Below are 10939 nucleotides of genomic sequence, written 5' to 3'. Positions count from 1 at the left end.
ATCTAACCGGGTCACCCTATATCCTGACATTAATGGCCATAAATGAATGATAAACGGGTTTCGGATAGACTTAACTTGAATTGTAGACATCGTGTTGGAGATGGTACCTTTGGTTTCCATAACACTACGTCCAAGTAAATTTAACAGGAGCCGAATTTGCTCCCGTGTGAGCCTCTGGTCTAGTCTCAACAATGGCTGCCCTCCTTCCTCACTGACGCCTGGCCTACTTTGTCCAGATTTCAGAAAGTGATAGAAGGGTCACATTTACTCTACTTTAATATTGATAATTAAGTTAATTTATATGAGATGTTTTTATGATGGTAAAGTCCAAAGACTAATGTATTTAAGAATAATTCCCAGCAAAATAGCTGGTGAATTATAATAGTATGTGGTGATGATATCCCGTTTTCTTTAGACGGTAATTCCACTACAAGTTACGTTTTCTATGGGTAACTTGTTGGTAATACAGCTATTATCTGTATGATTATTAAATGGTGTCGGATTTTCCGACATCAGGGGTGGGTGTGGTGGGTGTCAGTAGTGGGTGTGGTGGGTGTCAGGGGTGGGTGTGGTGGGTGTCAGTAGTGGGTGTGGTGGGTGTCAGGGGTGGGTGTGGTGGGTGTCAGTAGTGGGTGTTGTGGGTGTCAGAGGTGGGTGTCAGGGGTGGGTGTCAGTAGTGGGTGTGGTGGGTGTCAGGGGTGGGTGTGGTGGGTGTCAGGGGTGGGTGTGGTGGGTGTCAGTAGTGGGTGTGGTGGGTGTCAGGGGTGGGTGTGGTGGGTGTCAGTAGTGGGTGTGGTGGGTGTGGTGGGTGTCAGGAGTGGGTGTGGTGGGTGTCAGTAGTGGGTGTGGTGGGTGTGGTGGGTGTCAGTAGTGGGTGTGGTGGGTGTCAGGGGTGGGTGTGGTGGGTGTCAGAGGTGGGTATCAGGGGTGGGTGTGGTGGGTGTCAGGGGTGGGTGTGGTGGGTGCCAGGAGTGGGTGTGGTGGGTGTCAGGGGAGGGTGTCAGAGGTGGGTGTGGTGGGTGCCAGGTGTGGGTGTGGTGGGTGTCAGTAGTGTGTGTGGTGGGTGTCAGGGGTGGGTGTCAGAGGTGGGTGTGGTGGGTGTCAGCGGTGGGTATGGTGGGTGTCAGGGGTGGGTGTGGTGGGTGTCAGGGGTGGGTGTGGTGGGTGTCAGAGGTGGGTGTGGTGGGTGTCAGGGGTGGATGTGGTGGGTGTCAGGGGTGGGTGTGGCTGGTGTCAGGGGTGGGTGTGGTGGGTGTCAGGGGTGGGTGTGGTGGGTGTCAGTAGTGGGTGTGGTGGGTGTCAGGGGTGGGTGTGGTGGGTGTCAGGAGTGGGTGTGGTGGGGGTCAGGGGTGGGTGTGGTGGGTGTCAGAGGTGGGTGTGGTGGGTGTCAGGGGTGGGTGTGGTGGGTGTGGTGGGTGTCAGAGGTGGGTGTGGTGGGTGTCAGTAGTGGGTGTGGTGGGTGTCAGAGGTGGGTGTGTTGGGTGTCAGGGGTGGGTGCGGTGGGTGTCAGAGGTGGGTGTGGTGGGTGTCAGGGGTGGATGTCAGTAGTGGGTGTCAGGGGTGGGTGTGGTGGGTGTCAGGGGTGGGTGTGGTGGGTGTCAGGGGTGGGTGTGGTGGGTGTCAGAGGTGGGTGTGGTGGGTGTCAGGGGTGGGTGTGGTGGGTGTCAGGGGTGGGTGTGGTGGGTGTCAGAGGTGGGTGTGGTGGGTGTCAGAGGTGGGTGTGGTGGGTACCAGGAGTGGGTGTGGTGGGTGTCAGTAGTGGGTGTGGTGGGTGTCAGGGGTGGGTGTGGTGGGTGTCAGAGGTGGGTGTCAGGAGTGGGTGTGGTGGGGGTCAGGGGTGGGTGTGGTGGGTGTCAGGGGTGGGTGTGGTGGGTGTCAGAGGTGGGTGTGGTGGGTGTCAGAGGTGGGTGTGGTGGGTGTCAGTAGTGGGTGTGGTGGGTGTCAGGGGTGGGTGTGGTGGGTGTCAGAGGTGGGTGTGGTGGGTGTCAGGAGTGGGTGTGGTGGGTGTCAGGGGTGGGTGTGGTGGGTGTCAGGGGTGGGTGTGGTGGGTGTCAGAGGTGGGTGTGGTGGGTGTCAGAGGTGGGTGTGGTGGGTGTCAGTAGTGGGTGTGGTGGGTGTCAGGGGTGGGTGTGGTGGGTGTCAGAGGTGGGTGTGGTGGGTGTCAGGAGTGGGTGTGGTGGGTGTCAGGGGTGGGTGTGGTGGGTGTCAGAGGTGGGTGTGGTGGGTGTCAGGGGTGGGTGTGGTGGGTGTCAGAGGTGGGTGTGGTGGGTGTCAGTAGTGGGTGTGGTGGGTGTCATGGGTGGGTGTGGTGGGTGTGGGTGTCAGGGGTGGGTGTGGTGTGTGTGTGTGTGTGTGTGTGTGTGTGTGTGTGTGTGTGTGTGTGTGTGTGTGTGTGTGTGTGTGTGTGTGTGTGTGTGTGTGTGTGTGTGTGTGTGTGTGTGTGTGTGTGTGTGTGTGTGTGTGTGTGTGTGTGTGTGTGTGTGTGTGTGTACTCACCTAATTGTACTCACCTAGTTGTGTCTGCAGGATCGAGCATTGACTCTTGGATCCCGCCTTTCGAGCATCGGTTGTTTACAGCAATGACTCCTGTCCCATTTCCCTATCATACCTGGTTTAAAATTATGAATAGTATTTGCTTCCACAACCTGTTCTTGAAGTGCATTCCATTTTCCCACTACTCTCACGCTAAAAGAAAACTTCCTAACATCTCTGTGACTCATCTGAGTTTCAAGCTTCCATCCATGTCCCCTCGTTCTGTTACTATTCCGTGTGAACATTTCGTCTATGTCCACTCTGTCAATCCCTCTGAGTATCTTATACGTTCCTATCATGTCCCCCCCCCCCCTCTCCCTTCTTTCTAGTGTCGTAAGGCACAGTTCCCTCAGGCGCTCCTCATACCCCATCCCTCGTAGCTCTGGGACGAGTCTCGTTGCAAACCTCTGAACCTTTTCCAGTTTCATTATATGCTTCTTCAGATGGGAACTCCATGATGAGGCGGCATACTCTAAGACTGGCCTTACGTAGGCAGTGTAAAGCGCCCTAAATGCCTCCTTACTTAGGTTTCTGAATGATGTTCTAACTTTTGCCAGTGTAGAGTACGCTGCTGTCGTTATCCTATTTATATGTGCCTCAGGAGATAGATTAGGTGTTACGTCCACACCCAGGTCTCTTTCACGCGTCGTTACAGGTAGGCTGTTCCCCTTCATTGTGTACTGTCTCTTTGGTCTCCTATCTCCTAGTCCCATTTCCATAACTTTACATTTGCTCGTGTTGAATTCCAGTAGCCATTTCTCTGACCTTCTCTGCAACCTGTTCAGGTCCTCTTGGAGGATCCTGCAATCCTCATCTGTCACAACTCTTCTCATCAACTTTGCATTATCCGCAAACATCGACATGTAGGACTCTACGCCTGTAAACATGTCGTTAACATATACAAGAAATAGAATTGGTCCCAGCACCGATCCTTGTGGTACTCCACTTGTTACTGTTCGCCAGTCCGACTTCTCGCCCCTTACCGTAACTCTTTGGCTCCTTCCTGTTAGGTAGTTCCTTATCCATGCTAGGACCTTTCCCCCCACCCCCGCCTGCCTCTCGAGCTTGAACAGCAGTCTCATGTGCGGTACTGTATCAAAGGCTTTTTGGCAGTCCAGAAATATGCAGTCTGCCCAACCATCTCTGTCCTGTCTTATCCTCGTTATTTTATCATAGAATTCCAGAATGTTTGTTAGGCACGATTTCCCTGTCCAGAACCCATGTTGATGTTTGTTCACAAACCTAATGTTCTCCAGGTGTGCAACCAGTCGTAGCCTAATTATTCTTTCCAGTATTTTACAGGGGATGCTTGTCAGTGATACAGGTCTATAGTTAAGTGCCTCCTCCCTATCGCCTCTCTTGAAGATCGGCACGACATTTGCCTTCTTCCAGCAACTGGGCAATTCTCCTGACATAAGTGACTCATTAAAGATCATTGCCAGAGGCACGCTGAGGGCCTGTGCTGCTTCTTTTAGTATCCACGGTGATACTTTGTCTGGTCCAACTGCTTTAGTTGCATCTAGAGTTGTCAACTGTTTCATTACCTCCTCTGCTATCACCTCTATATCTGATAGTCTTTCATCTAGGGTAACCCCTTCCAACAATGGGAGCTGCTCAGGCTCGGTAGTGAACACTCCATGGAAACTGGCATTCAGTGCCTCGCAGATTTCCTTGTCACTTTCAGTATATGCCCCCTCTGTCTTCCTTAGTCTTGTCACTTGGTCGTTCACCGACATTTTTCTTCTTATATGACTGTGTAGTAACTTAGGTTGTTTTTTCGCTTTGATTGCAATATCGTTCTCATAGTCCCTTTCCGATGTTCGTCTTATGTTAATGTAATCGTTCCTAGCTCTGTTGTATCTGATCCTGTTGTCCTCTGTCCTTTGTCTTCTGTACTTCCTCCACTCCCGCCTGCTGGCCATTTTTGCTTCCTGACACTGTCTATTAAACCATGGGTTATTATATTCCTTCTTATTTTTTCCCTTTACTGTTGGTATAAATCTCTCTTCGGCCTCCTGGCATTTCTGTATGACTAGGTCCATCATATCTTGGGCTGTTTTTCCTCTAATTTCTTCCTCCCACTGCTCTTCACCCAGATAGTCCCTTATCCTCTTATAGTCCCCTTTCCTGTAGTCAACTCTCCTTTCCCAGATCTCTTGTCCCATGGTCATAAGTTTGAATTCCATCATGTAGTCAAAGACTTGGACACAATGGTCACTGGCCCCTAGATGTATTTCATGCTCTAAATTCTCGATATCTTCTACGTTCCGGGTGAAAATCAGGTCTAATAGGCTCGGTGCATGTCCTCCTCTTTCCCTTGTGTCTTCCTTCACATGTTGTGTCAGGAAATTCCTGTCTATAACATCTACTAATTTTGCTCACCACGTTTCGTCCCCTCCATGGGGATTCCTTGATTCCCAATTTATCTCTCCATGATTTAGGTCCCCCATGATCAGCAGCTTCGCTCTCATTCTGTGGGCTAGTGTTGCTGCGTTCTGCAGTTCATCTATACATGCCTTGTTGTCATCATACTCCTGCCTGGGTCTTCTACTGTTTGGTGGGGGGATTGTAGATTACCAAGATCACAATCAAGCCAAGATGTGTGTGTGTGTGTGTGTGTGTGTGTGTGTGTGTGTGTGTGTGTGTGTGTGTGTGTGTGTGTGTGTGTGTGTGTGTGTGTGTGTGTGTGTGTGTGTGTGTGTGTGTGTGTGTGTGTTGTTATGATCTCAGCCTACAGGAGAAACGAGTCTCCCTCCTTGAGAGTTATTCGTCAAGCCTGACCTGATTAGAAGGTCTAGCGAATATTGAAGTGATAACGCATATGTAAAATAGTTGCTTGGATATGTATAACAGTTGAGATCATGGGCAATGAAGAAGAAAACAGATAAATGACTGGCGAGGAGATGTGGACATTTTGCTGGAGGCGTGAGGCTCGCTTCCGGAGGACCTTGACCTCACTTGAGTGCCAGACATCGCAGGGGGAAGCCGCGCTCCATTTGAGCTCCCGCCAGAAGGGAACCCCTAGTGATACATCTCGAAGAGAAGAGAAGTGTGTAGACGTGCCAGCTGTGGAACCGAGCTGGGAACGTTGTGGTATCAAGTCCTGGTCGACGAGCAGAGTTTAATAAGCTACTCAGAGGCATTTTCGTGGGCTGTGTGGAGCGCCCTGACCAGACGCCGTCAGAGGAAAAGCGCCCTCGATCAGTTAATCTGTGGTAAGCACGATATACGCCAGTTCATAGTGATCACTTGTAGTTGGTCGTGTGCCCAGCGACGGTAGCAATGTTTATTTATAAGTTAGACATGTTTTAATAAGGCAGAAAGCCTGAAATAGGAGAGTGAAGAGGGAGGAGCACGGAGCGACGTCCGCCCCCTCTGAGCGCTGGCGGACGACTGAGGGAGCCTGGCTCTTGACGGAGGAAGACCCTCCCAGCGAGTGAGGACCGCCGCCAGGCGAGGTGGAGTATGGACCCGCCCAAAACGGGGGAGTCCACTCTCACTGTATGTAGAGAACAGATAGAGGTTTGAGGCAAGCATATTGTGTGGTTATTTTTGTTTATGTGTTAAAGGGGAACATTTTATTGGAGTGTCGATGGGTTGCAGGTTTGTCTTTTGGGGAAGAAGTTGCTGAGAACTTCGAAGCCAGCAGATGAAGTAGCTGATGAGACTCCAAGGTAGTGGAGCAGAGGACCTCGAGCTGTGAGGAGAAGCAGCAGTGAAGAGGAGTGTCACGTGCTTCTGTAGAGGTGGAGAAGCACCATAGTTGCTCGGGGAAACTTCATGGTGTAGCAGCCAAGAGAGCTGTGGAGAACCCTAGCAGAAGGGTGAAGCACCGTAGTTGCTCAAGGAAACTTCATGATAGCAGCCTGGAGGAGCTGCAGAGGATCCTGGTAGTGAAGCCCGGAAGAACCTAAGGATATTAGGGTAGTGAACTTCCAGAGGTGGAAGGGGAAGTTCTGGTGGATTACTTATAGGGAGTTGATAGTGTTTGGTTGTCATTAGCGTGCAAGACGCAGTGAGAGGTGAGTGACTGTTGGCATTCTTATGTCAAGGAGTTTTTATACTGAAGTATCAATGAACATTTATACTGGTATATGTTATTGCATTCAAATGCTGATTTTCTATATATATATGTTATCTTGCTGATGGTGCAACAGTGTATGTAGGCTTGATCAACTTGAGGAGGTTGATAGTATCAGGTGGTGAACCAGGAGATAGGATACCACTTGATAAGCTGATAATAGAGTTCTGATGGTGTTGGAGTGCAATCTGATTGTGATATTATAGAGTATAGGATTCATTATTATTATATGTGTGTATGTATCGTGTATGTGCTTTGTCCAGTAAATGTGTCACAATTTGCTGGTGTTTGCCCTTGTCCTAGTGAGGCTTCCCAGGAGGTAGTAAAGAAGGAGAGAGAGAGAGAAAGAACCAAGAACCACTGCCGTGGACAGGGTAGGAGGTAATACTAGTAAGTCATAGGGGATTGAGGAGATCATATCTCATAAGGAGAGAGTGGGGAGTCACAGCGGCTCGAGTGGGTGTGTGCACATGACAACGAGGCTAAGTGTTGGAGCTGCATCCCCTAAACGTGTGACGTTGAGCCCCTCTCCAAGAGCCAGAAGCGCCAAGGGTGATCTCCTAGTATAAGCACTCTGCCGAGTCGTGGGTTGGGTTGTCCATAGAGAAGGATCAACGACGACAACACCAACCAACCCACAGTCTATAATAAATTGGGGGCCTGTCCGGGAGAGTGAACTGACACACCCACACCCTGTCCAAGAGTGGATTTGTACACCCCTGCTGAGATAAACTGCGTGACCGCAGGTGTATACTCTCTCTCTTGGGAAGACTCACAGGACAAAGATGGATAAGGTGCAAGCGTTTGTGGAGTCAGGCAAGCCTGAGGACTTGGAAGGTTGCACGAGGGATCAATTGAAACAAATAGCAGAAAAATGTGGCCTTAGGTTGAAAGCATCTAAGGTAGCTGGGATGAAGGATGAGATCCTGAGGCAGTTAAGAGCCAAAAATGAAGCGGCAGAGCAAGGAGCCCAAAAAGGAGCTGAAAGTGGAAAGGAGGATGATGGGCAGGATGAAGTGAGATCCCAGGGATCGAGTAGGAGCAGCAAGAGTAGCCGCAGTAGCAGGAGTAGCCGAAATAGGAGCTTGGAGAGATTCCAGTTAGAGCTCCAGATGCAGCAACAACGAGAGGACAAGGAGAGACAGTTCCAGCTGGAAAAGATGAAATTAGAACTCCAGATGAAAAATGAAGCAGAGAAGGAAAAAGAAAAAACCAGACTGGAAATAGAAAAAGAGAAAGCAAGACTAGAGGTGGAGAAAGAAAAAGAGAAAACCAGAGTAAGAGAACTGGAGTTGGAACAGGAGAAAGAAAAAGAGAAAACCAGAGTAAGAGAACTGGAGTTGGAACAGGAGAAAGAAAAAGCCCAAGTCGAAAAAGAAAAAGAGAGAACAAAACAAATGCAGATAGAAGCGAATAGAACCTTGGCTGAGCAAAGGATTGAACATGGGTTGCCAGAGAGCACCACCCAGGTATCACACCCACCAGATGTTAGGGTTAGGGAGAAGGACATTCCCTTGTTTGTTCCCGAAGAGGCAGAGAGCTTTTTCGAGCACTTTGAAAAAGTAGCCAGTATCAAGGAGTGGCCACAGGAGGAATGGGCCCAGCTGGTCCAGTTAAGATTGACCGGTGCAGCCAGGGAGGCATACACCCAATTGTCACTGGAAGAGTGCCAGGATTATGCCACGGTAAAGAGCAGCATATTGCGCTCGTTTCGGTTAACCCCAGAAGCTTATAGAAAGCGTTTCAGAGAGATGGTGAAAGTTGGAGCATGTACGTTTGCTGAGACAGCAAGGGATCTGGAAAGACGATTCCAGAAGTGGATTGAGGCTGCTGGAGTTGGATCTTACGCTGACCTGAAGCAACTGATGGTCATGGAGAAGTTCTTGGAGATGATGCATCCCGAAACAAAGTTCAAGATCCAAGAAGCAAGGATAAAGGAGGTGAAAGATGCCGCAGATAGGGCGGATATGATTACTGAAGCATACAAGAGCTTAAGAGAGAACAGAGTAAGAAGCAAGGCGAGACGCAGAAATAGCAGACCCAGTGGAGTCTGGGGAGGAAGAAGTTTTGGGGGGCAGACAAGCAGACCAGCTAGTTTTAAGCCCCAGGAAGGAAAGTTGCCGAGTCCGCCTGCTGGAGGTAAGCAGGAAAATAAAAATGTGCAGAGGAGACAAGAGTCCAATGAAGCTCCACAGAGTATGAGTAGTACATCTGGCCCGAGGAACTCCAATACGAGTGGGCAGTCAGAGCCACTCGGGGGCGTATAGGAGAGATTTCTCCCAAATGAGATGCTACAAGTGCAACAGATCAGGTCACATGATGCGAGATTGTCGGCAGGGCAGGAGAGTCGTGGCCCTGACGACATGTGATCCCCGGAAGAAGTACGTTGATGTGCAACGAGACAAACCACAGAAGGTAGATTTGATGAACGAGCGGTATAGGCCGTTCATTAGTAAAGGTTGGGTCGGCATAGAAGGTCAACCTGAGGTGGAGGTTAGTATCCTCAGGGATACTGGAGCCAATCAGAGCTTGATTCTGAGAGGCCTAATAAGAAATGATCGACTGTTAGCTGGCAGTAGGAGGATAAAGGTTCATGGGTTGTTGTCTAAGAGTGACATGCCCGTGTGTGCTGTCCAGTTGAAGTCAGATTATTTGTCGGCGGAGGTGATGTTGGGAGTGTGCCCCAACATACCTGTTCCAGGAGTCCAAGTGATCCTGGGGAACGACTTGTGTGGGTCCAAGGTGCTGCCAGAGCTGATAGTAAAAGCTGTGCCGGAGGTGAACCAGAAGGACCGCGGTACAAGTGGAACGCCGGACAAGATAGATCTAGCCAGCATCCTTGAAAATGAGGCAGAGGACAGTCAAGTCATCGTATACCCGGCCTGTGTAGTGACAGAGTCGGACGTAGCCGCCGAGGAAGACATTGGAGATGATATGGCAGTGTCGACTCCACCAAGGGAGGAGGTCAACATGGACATGTCTGGGCTGTTCGACGAAGATCGAGCTCAGAAGAATGAGGATTCGAGGAGACAGGAAGTGAAAATGACCCTACCTGAAAAGTTCAGCGTGAACCGAGCGGACCTGATTAGGGCTCAGAAAGAGGAGTTTATAGATCTAATCAGGGAGGCAAAAGGGGGAAATTCATGTCCGGAGTCCCCCGTGTATTACTACTTGGACGATGATGTACTAATGAGGAAATGGCGACCGGACAAAGCCGGCGCAGATAAGGTATGGTTGGAGAAGCACCAAGTGTTAGTGCCGAAGGAGTTTAGGGCGGCTGTGTTAGAACTAGCCCACTCCGTAGATATGGCAGGGCACTTGGGGGTGAAGAAGACCTTAAATAAGGTGCAGGAGCACTTCTACTGGCCGAACGTGTGGAAGGAGGTAAAGAAATATTGTAGGACATGTTTGGCGTGCCAACGTGCAGGTAAGCCGGCTCCGGCTATACCAAAGGCACCCTTAAAGCCCATACCGGCATTTGGCGAGCCTTTTGAGAGAGTCTTGATAGACTGTGTAGGTCCGTTGCCGAGGACCAGAAAAGGCCACGAGTACTTACTGACCATAATGTGCACGGCCACCCGTTTCCCTGAAGCAATCCCCCTGAGAAGAGTGACGTCGAGAGCCGTTCTGGATAGACTACAGAACTACATTGCGTGGGTAGGAATGCCCAAGGTTATCCAGACGGACCAGGGGAGTGTCTTCCAGTCGAAGTTGTTTAGGGAAACTGTGAAAGGATGGAGAGTAGAGCAAGTGCGCTCGTCACCGTATCATCCTCAGTCGCAGGGAGCATTGGAGCGTTTCCATGGAACGCTAAAGAGCTTGTTGAGGATATACTGCGCTGAGGAAGGGAGTAGTTGGGACGAGGCATTACCATCCGTGTTGTTCGCCATCAGGGATGCGGTAGTAGAATCACTCGGATTCATCCCATTTCAACTGGTGTACGGACACTCCGTGAGGAGCCCAGTGGGCGCGCTGAAGGAGCAGCTCACCGTGGATAGGCCTAAGGTGGACGTGGGAAAATATGTGAAGACTTTTAGAGAGCGACTCTCTAGGGCCAGAGATTTGGCCAAGGAAAATTTGAGGACATCCCAGGCAGAGATGGTAAGGTACCACGACAGGAAGGCGAAGGGCAGGAAATTTCAAGAAGGAGATCAGGTGTTAGTCCTGCTACCGGTAAAAGGAAGTATATACGAGTCGAGATTATGTGGACCATATACCATCCAGAAGGCATTAGGGGATGTGAATTATGTAATCCACATGCCAGATCGTCCGAGGAAGTCACAGGTTTGCCACGTGAACATGATAAAGAGGTACTATGACAGAGAT

Source organism: Procambarus clarkii, chromosome 24 (assembly GCF_040958095.1).
Source record: "Procambarus clarkii isolate CNS0578487 chromosome 24, FALCON_Pclarkii_2.0, whole genome shotgun sequence".
NCBI classification, from domain to species: Eukaryota; Metazoa; Arthropoda; class Malacostraca; order Decapoda; family Cambaridae; genus Procambarus; species Procambarus clarkii.
Note: the sequence above shows the minus strand (reverse complement) of the source record.